The sequence below is a fragment of the Agelaius phoeniceus genome, chromosome 2, assembly GCF_051311805.1.
Source record: "Agelaius phoeniceus isolate bAgePho1 chromosome 2, bAgePho1.hap1, whole genome shotgun sequence".
Classification (NCBI taxonomy): domain Eukaryota; kingdom Metazoa; phylum Chordata; class Aves; order Passeriformes; family Icteridae; genus Agelaius; species Agelaius phoeniceus.
Genome location: NC_135266.1, coordinates 70,963,406 through 70,985,002, shown reverse-complemented (window position 1 = coordinate 70,985,002; position 21,597 = coordinate 70,963,406).

Genomic DNA, 21,597 nt, shown 5'->3' with positions numbered 1-21,597 from the left:
CTAAGATAAGGACAGTTTAATAATTGAAACAAAACAAAATATAATGACAATGCTAATTCTATTAATAATAGAAAGGAGAGGGAGAGAGGGTGATAAAACCCAAGTGATGCACAACACAACTGCTCACCACCCACTGGCTGATGCCCAGCCTGTCCCTGAGCTGCAGTCAACCCCACTCCCCAGTTAATATACTGAGTATGATGCTCCATGGTATGGAATAGCTCTTTGGCCTGCTCAGGTCAGCTCTCCTGGCAGTTCTCTCCACTGGCTTCTTGTGCAGCTTTTCAGTGGCACAGCATGTGACACTGAGAAGTCCTTGACTTAGGGTGAGCACTACTTAGCAACAACCAAAACATCACTGTGTTACCAACATTATTCTCACACTGAATCTGAAACACAGGGTTGTACCAGACACTAAGAAAATGGACTCTGTCCCAGACAAAACCATGACACTGATTCAATGAGAAGATTCCTGGATTTAGTATTTGCCTCCTCTTACCCCAAGACCTTTAAAAGAAATTTAATTTCTCTATATTGCCATTTCCCCTTTCACCTGTTGCCTTGTTGGGTTAGCCAGCAGGCTCCCCAAGGAGTTTTCACTGTGTTTCACTTGATGTTCATACAGTGACCTTCATCACAGGGATACACAGCTGCCATGGCATCAAAAAAGCCTGTCCATCAACTGAGCCACAGCTCCCTGACTGCACAGCTGCTCCTAACCTGGGACACACAAGGAAAATCTTTTAATGCACACCTCAATGGAAAAGGTTGGTGTTAATGCTGCTGATTGGTTCTGTCACACCAAGACCTTACCACATTCACCCCTGGCTCACCTCTCAGGAGGAACTGGGCAGATCAAGATATCTCTGTGGTACGTTCAAGTCCTCCTATCCAGCCAGGGTCTTCACACAAGCAAGTAGGAAAATATCCTGAGCAAGCACATCTGTAGAAAAGGACCTGAGCAGCCTTGCTGTGGTATCAAAAATGAGTAGTATTACACAAATTCAGTTTCCTTTTCTTAGGTCAAAATACACTTTAATATCACAGAGTTATGTAGGAATGGATAACTAGAAGACTCTTGTTCCTTCAGCTTTACCATCTTCAGAAGATTTCTGCCATGCTTTGAATATTTTTTTCCACACAAGAAAAGATTCCAGTATGGAAGGTAAATAAAATGGCAGGTTTATCTCATTCTGCTGTTATTCTGAATTTAGATTTTAATGTAAATGTAAGAATGAGGTGTCCTTTCCATTATTTAGTTAGAATAACCTTTCGTCCTCCCCACCCTGCACATACACACACCCACTAGTGCTGTTAGTTGTAGTAATTAGCTCAGTGTGCTAATGACAGTTTCCAGGGAAAATGCTGACAGGACTAATTAATGGGTGAATTTCACTTTCCTAAATGTATGGACAATTTTCTAAATGCAGATGGCATGGCCCACCCTGACAGGGGCCCAGCCTAGAGCTACTTAATTCACCAAGTGTCTGGGGAAAAGTGGTTAATGAGTAATGTGCTTCATGATACTGTGTTGGGTTCGCATGGCGAGGTTGTGGTGGTGGGGGCCCACAGGAGTGGTCTATGAGAAGCTGCCAAAACTTCTCCAACGTCCATCAGAGCCAATGGCAGCCAGCTCCAAGGCACACCTGACACCCATCAGGGATGGCTGCAGTGCCTCTGGGATAGCACAGTTAAGAAGAGAGAAAAAAGATGTTGGGCAGAAGTAAACAGCCACCAGGGAAGCAGAACAGCTCTGCAGACACCCAGGCCAGTGAAGAAGGAAAGACAGAAGGTGCTCCAGGCACCAGAGAAAAGATTCCCCTGCAGCCAGTGGTGAAGATTGTTGTGGCACAGAGATGCACCTGCAGCCCATGGAGGGCCCCACGCCCGAGCAGGTGGGTGTCCCAGAGAAGGCTGGGACCTGTGGGAAGTCTGTGCTGGAGCAGGTTTGTTGGCAAGAGCTGTGACCCCACAGGGGACCCATGCTGGAGCAGCTTGTTCCTGAAGGATTGTACCCTGTGGAAACGCCCATGCTGGAGCAGTTTGTGAAGAACTGCAGCTTGTGGGAAGGACTCACACTGGAGGAGTTCATGGAGAGCTGTCTGCAGTGGGAGGGATCCCACGCTGGAGCAGGGGAAGAGTTGGAGGAGTACTCCCCCTGAGGGGAAGCAGCAGCAGCAGAGACAACGTGAATTGGCTGCAGCCCCCGTTGCCCAGCTCCCTGAGCCACCTGCAGGGAGGAGGTAGAGAATATCAGGACTAAGGTTAGGCCTATAAAGAAGAGAGGGGTCAGGGGAAGGTGTTTGAAGATTTGTGTTTATTTCTTATCTCACTCTCACTTGATTGGTGATAAATTATTTCCCTCCCCCGCCTCTAGCTGAGCCTGTTTTGCCCCTGACAGTCACTAGTGAGTGATCTCTCCCTGCCCTTATCTCAACCCATAATTCTTTTGTTATATGTTCTCTCCCCTTGCCAGCTGAGAAGGGTGATGACAGAGCAGCTTTGGTGGACACCTGGCACCCAGCCCGGGTCAAACCAGCAGATACTGATTAGAAGAGAAATGATGCTTATACTTGCTTTCCAATGCATTATTCATTCCTCAATAGTATGGAAATGCGATGTCCTTTTTTAGGTTCACCTTTTCCAGACCTGTCCATTGAATCATGAGGAAGGAATGAACGTGCAGTGTCATTAGAGCAGTCTCACATGTTTTTCCTGCCAGCCTGCACCTCCCAGTCACAAGGTTTATTTTGTGTCATAAAAGGAATAGAGCAACAGGATGCTCACTTTGGCTGTAACAGAAGCCAAGAGTGTGACATACACTAAAACATTTCTTTGCAAGCATCAGTCCTGCCCTTGCAGGTCCAAGGAGAATTGGACCCTCCTCCAGGTGTTTGGTAGATCCTTTGTTCCGAGCTCCTCTGTAAACATGGTATTTATTGACTTAATTTTGTCACACAAGATTCCAAACGAAAAACGATTCTTACCTGTCAGATCTCAGCAGAATTCAGGATTTTGTAATTTAGTTTTCTTCTGGCAGGAATAATTAGCAAATAAATAAATTGTGGATTTTTTTCTTTTTTACCACACCCTTCTTATTAATGCACAGATGCTGTTCTGTGAACAAAGGTGGTCACAAGCACCTTCTCTTGCTAAATGCTCAAGACAGCTGCCAGTGTCCCAGGAAGAAGTTGTATGAGAAGAATCAATTCCAGTGAGAGACCCAAGGGCAGAGAACGGTGCTTGACATCTGTGACAGTGATCCTGAAAGGACCAGGAGGGACATGGGAATGAGTCCTGGGAGAGAGAGGGCCCTGACAGTGGTCAGGGTGGATGTTTACAGAAGGATGTACTGACAGTATGTGGTGTTTCCTCCTTGCTGTACCCTTCTGGCTTTGGAATAGTTGTGTTCATGTGCATTCACATACACGTTTGTACTTACATATCCACTCCTGTTTATGGAAATGTGCACTTCTATTTTCTTGAGCTAAAAGTTGCATTGCCTTCTTATTTTTTTAAATAGAGTTTGATTTTTTTCATATGCTATTTGTATTTTTTCCCTTTTACAACTCGTCTGTGCCTTTATGTATCTCATATCTTGTGGCAGTTGTGAAATTTAAGTATTTTTCTGTTCCTTTCAAAACATGTTCTTTGAGAAGCAGCAAATAGCCATTCTATTTTGTTTTCTCAATGTTATTAATAAATTTATTAATAATTTATTAATAATTTATCAATGTCAGTTTTCTTTTTTTTTTTTTGTACATTTCAGTGTTCTCCTATTTGTAGTCACTTCCCATAAAAGTAATTCCATAGCTTTCATATCCTTATCTCATCATTTCTCAGCTCTAGCACATGCTTTTAGGGTAGTGAGACAGAACTGATAGAATATCCAGGGTCTGAGTACATCCATACTGAGCATAATGGTGTTCTCTGTTTTGCTGTCTCTTTGCTTCCTGATAACTCCTGATATCATATTTACCTTCTTGACCACCACTGAGTAATGAGCTGTTATTTCAGAGAGCTGTTCAAAGATCTCTTCCCTGGTGATAATACCTAATTTAGAGCCCATCACTGAGCATCCATAGTTAGGATTGTTTTCCCTCATACACATTACTTGGCATTTTTCAGTGTTGGATTTCATCTCCTGTTTTATCCTCAAAGTCACTGCACAGCATAAAATCCATCTGCAGCTCTTCATACCCAGTTGTCATTGTTACTCCCAGGCAATTTTGCAACATCAGCAAACTTTGTCACCTCACTGTTCACCCCTTGTCCAAATCACTTATGAAAATCTTGGCCAGCACGGCTCCCCAGTGGTTATTGCCTTCACTGTGAAAAACTGTCTCATCTTTTTCACCTTTTGTTTCACATCTTTTAACCACTTCAGATTAGTCATTAATCCTCATAGGAGGGTCTTTTGTGACAGCCCAGCTTCTGTAAGATTCTTCATGAGTGACCTGAGTGGGAGCTTTTTGGAGAAAAGAAAGAAAAAATAAAAGGTAACAGCACAAAGTTCCTTGTGCCCAGAGGGAACAGTACTTATGAAGGTGGGTGGAGCAAAGTTCCTACTGGCCTTGTTGTACCTGAGGTAAGATGAAAGCAAGTGGGGAAATATCTAAGGCAACTCTTTGGATGTAAAGATGCTCCATGGAGACAGGATGTTCTCCCAGGCAGCCAGAAAATCTCAGTCCTTGCAGTGTTTCAGACTCTGGATGAAGAAAGCCCTAAGATTCACGTTTTAAATTACTTTTCAGCAGTCAGTGCAAAATCCATAGACTACATCCACAGCAACTCTGAATATTTCATGTGTCAAGATCTCCCATAACTGTCCTGACCAAAGATAGCCTGTGGTGGTCCCATGAGCAACCCAAATAATATCTTTGAGCAGCACCTGCATAACAATTCATTTCATGTCCCTCATTTTAGATAGAAAATTATCTTTGTCCCAGTCAAATCTGATATTAATTGTCATTTATTACCACAAATTATTGCAATTGGAGATGGCTGGCTATTAATGGGCTGTAAGGAAGTGAATTGATGTTTAATTCAAGCTGCCATTTCATGATTTAGTCATGACTTGTGTCCTTCAGACCAGTGCAAAGGTGCTGTGCAAAATGCTCTGTCTGAGAGCGCCGCGAGCTGCCCAGCTGGGACTGAGGCTCCAGGGTGTAGTTCATCACCCTGGAGGTACACCTGGTAGTGGAGAAGAGGATTTATTTCTTAACTGAAAGGGCACAGCAGTTAAGCAGTGAGCAGACAGGCTCACTGAGGAAAGAGCATCAGCTCTTCTCCGATTCTCCATGGACACAAGGGCACAGCTGCCTCACCATGGTCTGCACCACAGGCTGCGGGGGAATTTCAGTGCTGGCACCTGGAGCACCTCCTCTGCCTCTTTCTTCACTGACCTTGGTGTCAGCAGAGCTGTTTCTCTTACATATTTTTATTCCTTTCTTCTCTGGCTGCCATTGCTTCTGCGAAATAACATTTTCCTTCTCAAATAGGTTATCACAGAGGTGTTACTGCTGTGTCTGATGGGCTCAGCCCTGGTCAGCAGCAGGTCCAACTTGGAGCTGGTAAGATTTATTGGTTAAACCTCATTTCTTATATTAATTTATTTATTAAGCTTTATTATTAATAGGACTTGATTTTTGAGATAAAGTTCAGGGACCACAATATCACAAAATAATTTATATTTCATGTTTATCTCTTCAGTCCCCGTCATGAAGTGTGACAATGTACATCTCCTGCTTCCTTTGTTTTTATCACACCAATCTTAAAAGAAACACAGACTCCTTTTAGAAGGCTTACATCATTAGCCATTCAGCAGATTGCACTTGCTAAGCTTAAAGGGGTGTGGGGGTGTTGAAGAATGTTGTGATTATTGTTGTGAAGTCTTTTGTGGACCCACACATCCCACTTTGGTCCTGACTTGGAGTGCTCAATGGTGTTACTCTATGAAGCAGTCTCAGCAGCTGCTGTAAATTGCATTTCCCTTGTTCCAGCCCAGGCTATGTCACACCACCCATTGAATTGAGTGGGAAACCTACGTCTGTGCTGGGAATCGTGACTAAAAAGCTGATCCCATTTAAAAATAAATATTTTTCAGAGTTTCTTTTTTTAGAGGCGAGGCCAAAAGCACCAACTCAATTCACAGTGTGGCTGCAGAATGGTTGCTGCAGATCCATGATGTAACAGGGTACCAGGTGGGCAAAGGAATGTGCTGCAGGAATGAGGGGGCAGAGATGCACTGCTGCTTGCCACAGAGCTGCAGCCTCATGTGGAGACAGTTCTCATCAGCCACTGCTCTGGTCTCCTTTCCCTGCCCTTTCATGCCCACCCACCATGCTACCACCTGTGCTCTACTGGCACAAGCAGCTTCACGACTGCTGAGGCAAACAGCTGAAAAATGACTTTGCAAAAAGGTGGGTTATTTGTCATCCAAGTAAGTACAGTGCTCCTGCTCACCCTGTGTTGCACAAATGACTCTGCTGGCACAATTGGTGGGCAGACCAGGAACAAAGCAAATGCTGAAGATGGATTCGGGAAGAAATATGGGTTGACTGTCTTGTTAGTGACAATTAGAAATGTACACAATACAAATACATTTGGAATGTGTACAGCCCAGGAATATTCTGTGCTTCCCATGTTTCCAAGGCCCTACCATGTCTCACATGGAGACACCAGAATCCCCCATGCAGCACTGGTATCAGGAATGTTTGGACTTGTGATACCTCCAGGGTATTCTTGTGCCTCCATCCCTACTCTGGAGCCCAAACACACAAGACAAGGCTGCTTAGCAGGTTTCCATGTCTGCTTTCTGTGTGTGTGTGTGTGTGTGTGTGTGTGTGTGTGTGTGTGCCTTTCCTCTCCTCACTGTGGGCAGAACAAGTTGGTGCTCCAGCCCTGCCCATGGGCTCAGGCACACACATGGATAAGCTGTGGAAGCTGACACCTATGGGTGCCCCTGAGCCCTGTGTCTTGGCCTGTGTGCCAGCAGAGCCCTGCAGGGGTAGGGATGGCAGGTCCCTCCTGCAGCCCTGAAGCAGGCAGGGCAGGGTCCCCTCAGGCATGGCAGGAGCTGCTCATCTCCCCACAGGAAGGCACATCAGAAAAATTCTTCTCCAGACAACTCTTGTGCCAGTTCCTTTCCTTAACTTGCTGAAGCAAGTCAAATAATCCCCATGTCACCCAACACTGCTCCGAAACCCTCTTGAACCATATAATTTTTCAGTTTAAAGCAGTTTGTTCCAAGCTGGCTATAAATCACAGAGATTGTGTTGTCCCCCAAATTCCTCTCAGGCCAAGAACATCCAGGTGGATCCTTCTGAGAGCATTTCCAGCTCTGAGGGCAGCAGAGTCCAGTGGCATCTAATGCGGGTGAGGTACTGGGACATCCCAGGCATGGCTTGGCCATCGAAGGCACAGAAGCTCCTGATGGTAGCAGGGAACCACAGAGAGGCTTGGACAGCCTGGCACTGCCTGCATGCAGAGGGTGTGAGGGAGAAGGCAATCCACTGTCATCCACTGGGCATGAAATACACTCCATGGCAAAGCCTCTCCAAGGTCACCTGCTCACAGGGGCAGCAAATGTGGGTTGCAGCCTCTAGACCCAGCTCTGCAGCCTTCTCAGGAGGGAGCAGGAACATTGCTGGGATTAAAAAGCTCCATCAGTGCAGGGACAGCAATTGCTGCCAGGTGATCCATTCATCTGGGGAGAAACTGTGTTCAGTAGTTGTAATCTTTTGTTGGTTTATGGAAGGGAACACACTTTTGTCCATCTTCAGAACAGAATGGTGGTTAATTTCTCCTGGAAGACGGAGAGATGCTTAGAGAGGAGCAATTAAGAAGACTAGAGCTTTTCCCCTAGTACAGCCTGTACTGTGGATCATTTTCCTGCACAAGAGGCTGAGTGTCTGCATCCAGCCTGGAGAAAGATGTAATGAGCAGCTATTAGCGTCACGTCTGCAGGTTGCTGAGCACCGCGGTGAGCTGGTTGTCAGCTCTGCACCAGGTTCCTGCTGCCTGCTCTCTTTGAATGGAAAAGTCCTTGAAATCCATCTGCTCCTTAAAATGGAGAGTTCTGATGAAACTCACCTGACTGTAACTATGCAATAGGACCAGTTTGATGCTCTTTGGCTTGCTAGTACACTCCTGTATTGTCTCTGTGCTCACAAACTTCCATTTTCAGTAAGGTGCACATTGATGACTTTGGATTTTATTTCACTGCTGCTTAAATTACTGTGCTAGCCCATGCCTTGGAGTGGCTTGTGCCAGGCTGCCTGCAGACTTTGACACCATCTCGTTCCCTTGATCTTGGCATGCTTGCATCAGCTATAAGCAGGGGGAAAGAAAAAATACTTGTGGTAGTGGGAGGAGGAGATTTCTTTGTCTCTATCCAGGCTGTGCTTTTGGGGTGTAGAGGGAAAGCTTAAACACAAACTCAGAAAAACCCAGAACAACATAAACCAGTGACCACATGGTTTTCTGGGTTATTCAGGCTGGACCTGTTGCAAAGTCTCAGCTTGATGGACAGGAAATCTGCTGATAATTTTCTGTAATTATGTCATGGCAGAGGGACTTGCCAAATGAACTGGGACTTTCTGGATTTTGTACAAGCAAAAGCAGAGGCAGGAGGGAAAAGCCAGCCATGGTGTCCTGCATCTCCTACTAAAGCATGGAGAAACAGGGAAAAGCTCTCTTTTGTCTTTCTCTGTATCCTCACCAGTGCTCCTGCAGCTTTTTCCATCGTCTGTCTGTGTCCCTTTCTTCAACACAGATATAAATGCAGTTTTGTCAAGAGGCAGGATGAAGGATCGGAGAAGAATATTCGTTTCCCTGCTTGGGTCTGTGGCTGCAGAAGAAGAGTTAATTTTTATCACTATTGCACAAAGAGAGTGCAGAGCAGGCTCGGTGAGGAGAGAGCAGCCCCAGGCGCCTGGCAGCGCAGCTGAGGTGCGAGACTGGGGCTGGTCCCTGTCGGGCATCTGACGCTCTCCGGCTGGGGCTGCTCCGCACCGACGGCAGGCGCAGCATCCCCGCCTGCCAGAGCCGCGCTGACCTCCGTCGGAGGCGAGGATGAGTGTGGGTGTCTGTGGGGCTCCATCTGTTTGTAGTGGAACAAGGGGAGTTGGTATCTAAGCACGGAACTGGCTCCTGTGGTTAATCTCTCCCTTCCTGCCTCCGCCACAATCCTGTGCTTGCAGAGGACCACACACAAAAGAAAATCCTGCTTTCTCAGAAACTTCCCAGGGTGTATTTGATTTACAGAGGTGAAATTCTGGAAAAATCGTCAAATGTGTGGCTGTTGTGGTATCTCCATCACAGCCCTTTCTGGTGTGTATTTTCAGTGAGTGCCCAGGTGAGCTGCAGCTCTTGAGCCTGCGGATGCTTCTCACAACCCCGCAGTGTTTAAGGGCAGAGAGGAGCCTCAAATCGCTTGGGCAGACTGCCTGTCTATCACAGCCTATCACACTGTGTTTGCTCACCTCTGTCTGCACCCGGGGACTTGTGTGGGAGTACAGGCACCCAGCCCTGAGCTGGCAACAGCCAACTCAGAGTTAATGGTTAAGCACCCTGGCTGGTGGAGGTTTGTGCTCCACTTCCAGGCTGAATTTGTGTGGCTGCAGCTTCATTCCTCCGTTTTTGCAAAGGCTTTCTCCTCTCTGTCTGTTCCTTCGCCACTGCTATTTTCTCCCCGAACAAAAGTTCATACAAATTGTAGCAAGGTCAGTCCTCACTATCCTTTAAAAGCACTTCATGTTTTTCACAGTGGTGTTTTATCCAAGTATTGAAATGTTTAGTTTGTTTTGCTTTGTTTTTTACTGTAACTTCTTAAATATTGAGCACCTTCCAGAATTGCAGAGGTGAGAAGTGGATACAATGATCAATGTGCACAGTTAAAATACCCCTTTCAGCTGCTTTGGCTATGCAGAGACCATTTATTTAGGCACACAAGGGACACGTTTTCTTGTTTTTCCCTGAATTCCTCATCCCTGCTCAGAACGGTCTTGCTGTCCTGCCCTTCACTACTGCTCTGCATCGAGTTCCAGGCTTCAAAATCCTTTTCTTTGTAGGGCTTGGCAGACTGAGAAGTCCAGCTTGGCTGTCCTGTGCGCTGCAGCTGTTCCTGAGCCCCTTGGAAAGGTGCTGCTCTCCTGGTCACCAGAGGGACTGCCAGCCCCTGCTGTCCCCTGTCCAAGCCACCCCACCCTGCTGAGGGTCCTGTGCTGCTGCTGACAGCTGCTGCATGAGGGACCAGCAGCCAGGTCACCACTCCTTTCAGGTGCTGAATTTTAAATCCTTTTAGCATGTTTCTGAGGTGGAGCAATGCAAGTATCTGTCCAGGTAATGAAAAATGCAGGGCAAAGGACAAGGGTCAAAGACTGTGACAAGACAGAAACCAAAGTGAAGGTCCCAGGGGCTCAGGCATCCTTCTGAGTGACTGAGCTCGCTGAGCCCCTGCTGTGTGATGGCTGCTGGCCTCCAGCTGCTCCTGGGAGAGCTTTAGGAAGGTTTTAAGCACTTTTCTAAGGACTCATGTAGGCAGTTACTGTACAAAAAAGCATTAGAAAATATCCTGTTGCGGGAACTCCCAAGACTTTTGCCCTTGCATGCCCACACAACCTAAGCATCTCCAGCCTTCAGAAGCAGGGTGGATGGTTCAGCCTTCCCCAAACAGATGGATGCATAGTCCATCACAGGGACATTGAGTCAAATTTGCAGATAGATGCAGCTTCTGTTAAATCCAGTGCAAAACTGGTCATATAAACCAAAGCTGGCTTTCAGCTGGAGCCTCTTTATTCTGTGATAAATTCCTAAATGGACTGTCAGATTTGATATTCTCTCATAGATGTCTAATTAAGGAAAAATAAAACCTCTGCTTCATAAAATCCCTGACTGATAGTACTAATAAAAATGTCATAAATAACAATGAATGTTGTGATAATGCTTTTATAGACTAATTACCTTTCATTATCATTAGCACAGAACTGATAAGCACTCAAGATATCTCAGAGTCATGGTGGTGTTGCCAGATGCAGGACAGGGAACAGCCAGGAGGAAAAGGAGAATGGAGGGGTCTTCTTGTCAGCAGAAGAACTGGTTTTGGTGCCTTCCTCACCAGTTCCTGGGCTGGAGATGACATTGTGGCCCTGGGAGCAGGGAACCCTGTCCTCAGGCTCTTGGGAGTTCTGTGGCACAGCTTGCCCCACGTGTGGTCTGCCCTGTGGAGCATTACCCTTGCAGCAGGGAGCTGAGAATGAGGACTGTGGCTTGCACCACAGCAGTCTGGGGAGGCCCAGCCCAACCTCTTGCTGTGTTTGGAGCAAGAAGGAGGCTCCTGGTGCAACTTGTCCCCAGGCAGGGATGAGGGCAGAGCTTTGTTGCCCAGGCCTTGCACCAGGGAAGCAATCCCTGCAACTCACTCTGGCCCCACAACCCAGCTGTACAGGGGCTTCAAAGCTGGAGATGGTTCCCTGGAAATTATGTGCAAATATGCAAATTATTTCATTATGTCGCTGGCATGAAGTGGCACACACAGAGCAGATAAAAGCTTGGCAGCTACAGAGATGGGGAAAGTGAAAAGGAGTTCAAAGAGGGATGCTAAGCTTCCTCATCCTATTTTTGCCCTCTGTGTGAGTGAAGTGGGGAAAAAGACTCAAGGCTGGCCAGGGAAAGCATGATGCCCTCCATGGCTACCTCCAATGTGCTTGGTTAATGCTGATAATAATATCCAGCTGAACGTGGATATTTTGGCTGGGATCTGTTCATGTACCAAGTGGCATCTGTGCTGTGTTTGCACTACATATGGATCCTTCCTAGCCTTGTCCAGGAAATCGTGAGTGGTAGAGAAGGAGGCACCATGAGCTTCTGCCTTCTTTATCCTCTGAAGCAGACAGTCAGTACTGGCAGTAAGAAAATACATTCCTTTTTACATTTTTTTACATACTTTTTGTAGGACTCTTTGTCCAGTGCAGTGGTGCTGGAGGTTTGAAGGGATGGAGTGCTACATGTGAAATACATGGAGTTACCACGTTGAGGAAGTTTTGAAAGAACACATGTAAATCTTCCCAGGATGTGCTTTTTTTTCCACCCACCATCCACAGCTGGTGTCCCTCTGCTGTTGGTCAGCTGCCAGCACTGCCCTGGCACTGCTCTCACCCCAGGCTCCACAGCCCACCCGGAGCTGGCCTGCTCCAGCATCCTCACCCCGGCTGTTCCTGTTGGCCACGTCCAGCCTCGTGCTGGGAGCCTCAGCAATTAGATCATTTAATAACCATCTCAATTCAGGCTGTTTTGTGTAAAGCATTTTACCTGGCTTTATTTCTCGCATTGCTTTGTATTCCTTCAAACTCCAAACCCGCAAATCGATGTGGTGCCGCTATTTTTGCCTCTAAAATGTTTACTCCTGGCTCTCTTTAGGACCTAAAAGGCTGAAAACTACATCATAATTGTCTAATTAGTCCTAATGCTGCGTAGTGTTGACTGTTTAGTTACCATATATTGTGTACAGAACTAATTGTGGTGAAAGTAAATGAATGTGAAGGAAACAAACAAGCTACTAGAAAATAATTACTTGGAGTGTTTCTTTTTAGTACCTGTACAGCAGATTTCATTATAGTCAACAGCTTCTAAAGCTGCTTGAAATAGCGGTATTTGTCATTTTCATAGAAACTTGATAATGACATTAATTTATCTTAATGGTCTGTTCTATTGTTATAAATAGTAAAATTAGCTTAAATTGTCTTGCTTTTGCTGGTTTTGGATGGCTCCAAAGGGCCCCACAACAGCAGATGAGTAGATAATTTGGTGTGCTTGACAGATTTCCAATAATTTGTTATGTGGAACATGAGGTAATGCTAGTACCATTAATGTTCATTTTCCTCTAAATTCATTACTGCCCTTTTCCCTTTTATCTTTTTTAATGTCTGGGCCATTTTTCTATATTTCAAGTGGAGCTACAAAGCCTATTCATATTCAGCTATAGTAGCTATTAACATTCTGCACATAGAGAACATCATGTAGGAAAACAACTCTTTATGAAATGATGAGGCTGGTGGCTATTTATGCTGAAAAGTAGGCAAAATGGGTTGTTTGCTGGTATTAGGGATTGGCTGTAATTAAGTCAAATGTAATTTTAAAGAAATTTAAATGTTTTCATTTTTATAGCCAAGGTAAAACACAATTCAGGGAAATTCTAAGATGGTATAAATGCATTAATAAAAACTATTTTCCCTGTTTTCTACTCCTCCTGATTAAACTTCACCGAGGATTTTATGCATGGCTAGTTATTTGCACAATATTTTCTACCCAATTTAAACCTAATTAGTCTTGGGAAAGTATTAAAATTAACAGTACTTTTATGTGGGTTTGCTGATACGGTAATGATCTGAACAAACAGAAGAGCTTTCCATAGGGGAAGAATTATTTTGCTCTTGCTCCTTTTCTTTCTTTTTTACCTTTGTCTGTAAACAATATCAATATCCCCTTCCCCTGCAGGTGCAGAGCCATGGAAGGAGAGGAAGGGAGGAGGTTTTGCTGTGCCCATCTCACAGGGTGTCTGTGGTGTGTGTGAAAACCCGACCAGGAGGAGTGAGAGGTGCAGCTGGCCGCCCTGGGGTGGCCCTGCAGGGACCCCTGGCACCAGGGCCATGGCCCCATCCTGGGCAGGAGCAGGGGCAGGCAGGGAGGGCAGGGAGAGGATCGTGCCCTGGTGCTGCCGCCCTGCTGAGCAGGGGTGGTGATGTCCCCCTGTCCAGCCAGGTGGGAGGAGGATGATCCTTTCTGCTGGAAAGTGCTCAGTGAGCTGTGGATCTTGGCAGGCTTCCATGGAAGTGTATTTTCATGAAATCTCAAACATGAAGTGCTCCCGATTGATGGAAGTGTTTTTGAAAACCTCAATTGTCTTTCAAGAAAAGCTTGATTGAGAACATTCTTAATTTCTGTACTATTTTTAATAATGAAATTATTTTATTTCATAGGATCACAGAAGGTTTGAGGTGGGAAAGGACCTCTGGAGGTCATTTAGCCCAGAACCCCAAGCCAGTTCTCTAGAGCCATGCCCAGCCAGCTTCTAAGTATCTTCAAGGGGGGAGTTGACATTTCTTCAGTTTAGGTACAGCAGGCAACATGTGGCCCTGAGAAGCCATCAATTACCACAACAGTCAAACCAATGCATTATTTTTGTGTTTAAGATCACGCTGCTTCTGGCTGATGTAAATGTCTGCCCTCTAAGCCCACATCCCAGCAGGGCTGCCTGGTTGTGACAGTGTGATGAGGGCCCCACACATCAGGGTTTAGGGCTCAGCTAAGCCCCTCATCAGTCAGAGGGCACGCTTTCCTGGCTGCTCTCAAAGCAGCCCCTCTCAGGGGCTTTACACCTGACTAACTTGGAAAACCCCTGCTGTCTATGGCAGGATCCCTCTCACTGAGCTTTGGACACTGTTGTGCAAAAGCTGCTCTGCCCATCCTCACTCCCCTTCAAGAGAGGGGGGAAGAGAAGCTGTGCCCGCAGCGTGAGTCATCTGATTTGTTTTAGACAACTACACTGGGCTGGGATGAACAGCACCTCAAAGTGCCAGTTTCCCTTCATGAAGGAGAAAGGGAGCCCAAGCTCCCTGGTATAAACATTGGGTGTCAGCATGACAGATTCCTGTGCCCGGGCAAAGCATCCCTGTTCTTGTGCCTCACTCCTGGACTGGGGGTGGGTTCATCTGCTGCAGTTCTTCCCCATCATGAAGGTCCTGGGTAGCCCAAAGATTGCACAGCTCTGTTTTACTTCTAGGTATGGGAGTACAGCACAATTACACAATGGGAAGTTTTTCCAGGCTTCCAAGGCTTATGTATCTTTCCAGGTTTGGGCTGAAGCTTACCTGGAGTCTCCCTATAGGCTTATACTGCTCTTCCTGGTTTATATATATGAGTTTGAATTTACTTTATTTTTAAGATGCGCTTATCTTATTTTTGAATTTTGCAGATGTTGCTGAATTTTAAGAAAATCTTTTTTTTGTGTGTGTCACTGCTTCTGTACTGAGAAATGTATTGACTTGGCTGAGCATTTATAATTAAAATATCTGCTGCTCAAATCTTCCGAAGACTCAGCAAGTGACAGTCAGACACACCTGGCTGAAGCTGGAATTGGCACATTTTGTCTGTTGTTTGCAAGTGCCTGTCACAACATGCCAGGTTTGCTCCTTGCTCCCTGCTTAGCTTTTATCTGTTCCACAATGAAAAATAACGCTAAACAAAGGGGACATTTGCATCACAAAGATGCATCTCTATGCTCAGCCTTCCACCCCAAGATAAAGTAGATAGGTTTCCCATTTCCAGCATCAGAACCATAGGATTGGTAATCAAACACTCTTAGCCCAGGTGAGCATCTCCTGGAATGGGAGACAGGGGGAGAGCAATGCAGCTTCTGAAGGGTAGGGCTGACAAGGCATTTTCCCTTATCCAAGGAAGATGTCCATCTGCCTCCCATTTGGAAAATAACAACCAAAGGATGAGCCTGAGCCTCACCTCTCATTCACCCTGACTCCTGGAGTCCCTGAGAAGGAGCTGTGGCTGGTGCCCAGGAAGACCCTGCCAGTCCTGGGGCAGCCCGTGGCCACAAGGCCACCAGCACTGGGCTGTGGCACCAGCGTGGCTGTGGGGCCAGTCACCAGAGTGGCTCTGAGCAGGGGACTGGCAGCATTAAACCTCCTCTTCCAGCACTTTAGCACATGTGTGCAAAGGCTGATTTGCTTTGGAGCTCTGCACAGAGGAGTTTGTTTAGGGAGTGAGTTTTTTGTGTCATTATATCTCCAAGAACAGGTATTTGAGTGCCCCAGCCATGGCCACCAGCAGTAGCTGAGGAGCTGTGGCTTCTTGTGCCAAATTAAGGCACAGTCATCACAGAGACCTGCTGTTGATAACCCAGGTGCAGTGTGGTTGTGTGGCACACGAGACTGTGACACACACAGACAAAGATGGCGGTGTAGTTGATGTATTTGCTAACAGAATTAACCAATCACAGCAATAAAGGAAGGATTTTCTAAAAGCAAACACATCAGACTTCATTAGATTAGGCAAGATTTCCTCTGCCTCATGGAAGATGGGATTGCAGAAGCAGCAGCTGCCAAAAGATGTTTCTGTGGTGCTTCTTGATTGACTCCACTCCTGATGAAAAACCTCCCTGTGCCTTCCTTGCCAACAAAGATAATGAGACACAGACATAAAATCAAATAAGTGTAGACAGAAGCATTGCTGCTGGATGCCTTCAAAGCCTGTGCTGGGGGTGCCCCACCTGTCCTGGCTGTACTCACAGCAGCAGTTCTGGTCCAGGGTGCTGGGGTCTGGCCTTCCCAGATAGATCTTGGTCCTCCAGAAAAGTAGGCTGTACAAACAGTGAGGGAAAGGTGAATTAGGAGAGAAGGAAAAAAAGGAAAGCTGTCTGTGGGTGGCTTTTTTAACCTAGCTTAGGCTGATTTACAGCTGTGTAAGGAAGCAGAGCTGTGCCTTGAGGAGCTGCAGGTCTGGAAGGAGAACAAACAAGCAAAGCTCAGTCTTGCCCACCAGGCCACCCACAAGCTGCAAACCTTTAGGTAATTATCCTATATCACATGTAACCTATACCATATAGGTAGTTTTAGTTGGTTATTTGGGTAATTGTAATATATGGGTAATAAGTAACATATAGGCCATGAAAATATCTATAAACATGCTAGAAAACTACCTACAGTGTCATGTCCTGAGGTTTTGGTTGATTACACACCCTCATTCTTGATCACATCCAGCCTGGCTGGGAAAGCAAAACATTGCCAAAACCTGTTCTTGTGCAAGAACTGCTGTTACAAGTGGTTCTGGGCCCAGGCCAGAGATTTCGGGATGTTGCTGGAAATTGGTGCCTCTCACCCTTCCTGAGGAGGCAGGTAAATGACTGGATTTCTGGCAGATACTTTAGGAGAGAGGAAAAAAAAAGGTTTCATTCAAGGAACTCCAAAACTCCATGCAAAACAGAGTTTCTTTAGATTGCAGTTCAGGTTGTTTTGGACAGCTGAGACACTTGCCCTGGAAACAGAACTACTTTGATGTCAGGGAAGGTAGTAAAACTTACATGGGTGATGCCATCATCCAGGGAAAAGGCAGTAAAACTGGCACTACTGACAGATGAGCAGCTCCTGGCAGGATACAGCATGTGGGAGCAAGGAGCAAGCCTGCACCCTGGGAGGACAGCCCAAGGGAAGGACTGCATGGGCAGGAGGTGGGAATGCTCAGGGCTCTTCTTGCCTTGCCAAAGGAACCAGGATCAGGGAGCCAGCCCTGGTGTCAATCCCAGGGAACTGCTCGTGCCACTCAGTGCCTTCTCTGCTGCAGGATCATGGTGCAAAGGTGTTCAGTGGATGGGAGATAAACCTGGGGACACTGAAATAGTGTCTGTAAAGACAAGGTGGCTCTGCAGCACATCTGCTCCATGGGAAGAACGTCTGAACCTGCTCTGGAACTCCTGTGTCCCCAGGGCAGAGGAACAGTGAGACTGGTTTCATTGTGAGAGGTGCAGAGCTGGATCCTGGTCCATCCTCCACCCATTCATATGAAAAAGGCACTGGGGACAGAGGGATCACTTGCTTTTCCAGCCCCCTGGAGAAGGATGCACTGAACACACCTTGACTCTGTCAGCAAGAATCTATGAAAGGAAGCTGATGCAGCAGAAGATATGTGAGCTATTTTGCCCTTGCCTACGGGGCAGGTTAACTGGGATGTAGGAGAGGGGCTGGTTCCTCTCTCCCTGCTATGGGCTGCAACCCACCACAGCACTCCAAAACTTGCCAGCTCTCAGAGGCTGAGTTTAACTGAGCCGAGTTGGAGATGGAGTAACTGAAATTCAGCAAGTCTCAGAATATTTGTTGTTCTGTCTTGCACGAACTCACACAAATCTCTTTTTCAAGGTTTATGGCAAAACCCCCTCACGGAGCTCAGCCCAGGCTAGAGCTTCTTTCTGCATCATTAATTCCTTGACTTGTTTTTCTTTTTCCAGAGTTCTCTGCAGGTCATTCTTTTCCAGTGCAGCAAAGGATGGAAGAGCACATTGAAACAATTATTGATAAATAGTTGCATCTCGAAGCTACACAGAGCCATTATTTCTCAAAGATGCAAACACAAAATGATTTTGCATTGTGAGAATTATTTTCCTATTTGAAACAGAGAATCTCTCAAATAGCTTTAAAACCCTCATTGTAGTGGAGCATCCCGTTTGTTCCATTAACTACTCACAGAGTCAACTGGAGAACCACTGTTATTAATTTCAATGGAACGCTAAAATGCAGTTCATTTTCTGTAATTGCAGGCCCATCACCTAAAGACCCAGGAAAAGCTTTTAATCCGAGGCATTTTTAGAAGGGTATGATTACATCAGATAACTTCATAAGGTGCATAATTACCAGGGCACCAATGACAAAGAAACACAAAGAGCCAAACTTCCCAGGCTGTTAGAGAGTGGGCCCTGCCCACCAGCCTGGGCCCATTGGTGTGTGGGGTGCTGGGGTGGGCACCAGAGGCGAGGGACCTCTCCAAGAACCAGCTGTGGTGGGTCCCAGTCTTACTTTGGATGGGGAACAGAAAATCCAGCAGTTGTCCTGGTGCCACTCTGAACCCCCAGCTCAAAGCAGCCTTTACACCTCCCTGTGTGCTATGTATCAGAGGATGAGGCAGAGATACCCTGGGAGCCTGGAGGAGGCATTAGGGGCTGGAAGATGCCGTGGAAAAAACAGCACTTGAGGCAGTTGTAGAGAATCAGCCAGGGGATGTCGAAGGGAGGCAGCAGTTGTAGGGGCTGCAGAGGGACAGTGGTCAGGAAATATGCAAAAGGGCCAGAAAAAATGGTGGAAAGTTTGGGAAGAAATATCTGAAGCTAAATGCTATTTGGTTTAAGGATGAGAAAGACTCTGTGAGGTGCAAAATATTCAGCAGAATGAAATTTCACACCAAGGTGAAAGCCACAGATGGGCTGGTGTGGTTTTCATCCTGGGCTGAAAACAGGAGAAAACCTGCTGTGTCTAGAGAGCTAACCCAGGATCCCTGACCAGCTCCAAAGGATGGGAGGAGGGCTGCAGTGGCATGGTGGCTCCTGGCCTGTCCTGACTGCCCTCTCAGCCACCACCCCGGGCCAAGCTGCCAGCCCTGCCAGCCACACTCACACCACAGCCAGAAGGGACCACCTGGTTGAAATTTGAGGTCTTTGGCACCCTGACTCTGCTCGATCAAAACAAACCGCACAGCACCTCCGGCATGTCGAGGGGAAGAGGCGACTCCAGCTGGAGGGAAGAAGAAAGGAAAACCTTCAGTTTTGAATTATTGCTTGGCTGTTTTGCTCAAGGAGGCACGGCCACAATCATCTGCCAGGACTCCTCAAGGCGGCTGCGGCCCGGAGGAGTCCTGGCAGGACTCGCAGCCACGGGCAGAGGTTCAGTGCAAGACCATGACTCCAAGCAGGTCCTTTGTACTCACAAACCTGATTCACAGAGGAAATTCAGATCTGTAGGAACACAGAGATACCAGAAAATCAACCCACTTAAATCAGGCATTTGAAATGCATTAACATCCCTTCCCTTTGGCTCTTGGCTTCAGTCCTCTCTGGCTTTTAGCACTGCTGGATGCTGAGCACTGGCTGCAGCAGTGGAGGGGCAAGGGAGCTGAAGATGTTTCTTTCCAGGGGTTTCGCCAGTAAAGAGGAGCCACCTCTTGCTGCATCCTGCAACAGGGGACACTTTAACTGATTGGAAAAAGAGTTAAGTGTACTTAGAACCTTGGTAGATGAGGGCTAAGGTGGGTAATAGCCACAACAGAAGTAGCTGCTTGGGAAGCAATTTAATTAATAGAAATGTAAGAAACAAAAAGGTCAAGCCTTGCCTCTGCTGTGCTGCATTTAATCTGCACATGTACACAGGACTTCAGCCTCGCGGGTGTTGTTTTTTTTTTTCAGCTGGCACATTTCCCCAAACACGATAGCATTTTTTAACTTTAGTGGATGACATTTTGTAATATGTTTAAGGATCTGTAATATTTTATGCTTACAGCTTTTTGCTATTGTTGTTCCAATATGGCACTGATGCCGGAATTAAAGTTTAATATGATTAGAAAGCTCAATTGTATAACCAAGGGGTTATACTCTTTATCTATTCTAATCTGATTAAAAGGCTTCTCTTCTGTAGCTTTCCACAATCACTTTATAGCAAAACCTGGGAGCAAAGCAACCAGCACTTTGGTTTGTTCCAGATCATACAAAATACCAAATTGATTCCTTAATTGTGTACTTAATTCCTTACCCTACAAAGCTGTGTCCAAACTGCAAACCCGGCTTGTTTGGCTTTAGTGGAGCTGTTCACTGAGAAAGGGATGTGGAACCAGAAGCCCAGGCTTGCCCTAAGGCTCAATAGCTGCCTGCTGATGGGCAGAACAAAGGCATTTTTGGTGTTGCTGCCTGGTGATTTTGCATCACCATGTACTATGCTTTGGGGTAAAAAGAGATTTGGCACATGAGCCCCCTACTCAGCAGAGGTTATTCTGTGTGCTATGGATCCATAGGGTTAGCAAGCATAGCTAAGTTAGAGAGTGCTCCTGATGTGTTTGTATCAACCCCTGCATTTTAGAAGCCGGGGATGGTTGTTCTGCAGAGCACCTCCCTCTAAGGCCCCCCAAAACTGAGTCACCACCAGGGCCACCAGCTGCCATGGAGGTGAAGCTGGCATTCTCCACACAGCAGGCTGCAAAGTGGCCTCAAAGCTATCTTCTCTCTAAACATCAGCCATGGTCTGTAACAGGGTCTCTACACCTGGTTGCTGTGGCTAAGCCAGGGTAGGAAAGGTCTGGAAGTCAAGGCTACTACTTGTGAAGGAGAACAAAGAGGGGCAGCCCCTCCTAGATGTGGCATTTGCCCTTTACAGTCACAGAGCAGACTCTGCCCTTCCATTTCATGCCCAATTCCTCCCCAGCTTGTGATGGGAGCACTTGGCCCTCATCCCTCCTTGTGCACACAAACTTGGCTTTCCCCACTGAGGAGCATGCTGTTTGTTTGGCTGTGCTTACAACCCAGCCTTTACCAGCATAGCTTAACAACAAAAACAACCCCCAAACCCAACCATATTCCTTCTCCTTCTAATCAGCTCCAGGCCCAGTGGATGCCACAGCTGACACTGAGCAGGCTGTCTGTAACCAGACTCTTGAGCTGATTTGATTTCTGAGTTTCCTGTATGACTCTACAGAAGGGATTTCATCTCCAGTGTGTCAGCTGCAATGCATCACTGACATGGGTGTTGCATCCATACTCTGCTGATATTCAGGAGACTCAGCCATGTGAGGTATGGCAACAAACAGAAGGGCAACATCAACATTTAGTTAAGAATAAGATTTCTTATCCATATAATGTTATTTGAATTGTCCCAGAAGTATAAAGTCTAAAACCTTCTCATCCTCTGAGCAACATGTAATTTAAGAATTGTTCTTCACTAGCAAGACAGATTTATTTCAGGTGTGACAAGGTCTACAAAGAACCACTTTTTAGGTAAGCTCGCTCACCTAGAAGCTGCCTGAGACAGCTGGGATGAGGATGTTCACTGACCTTCC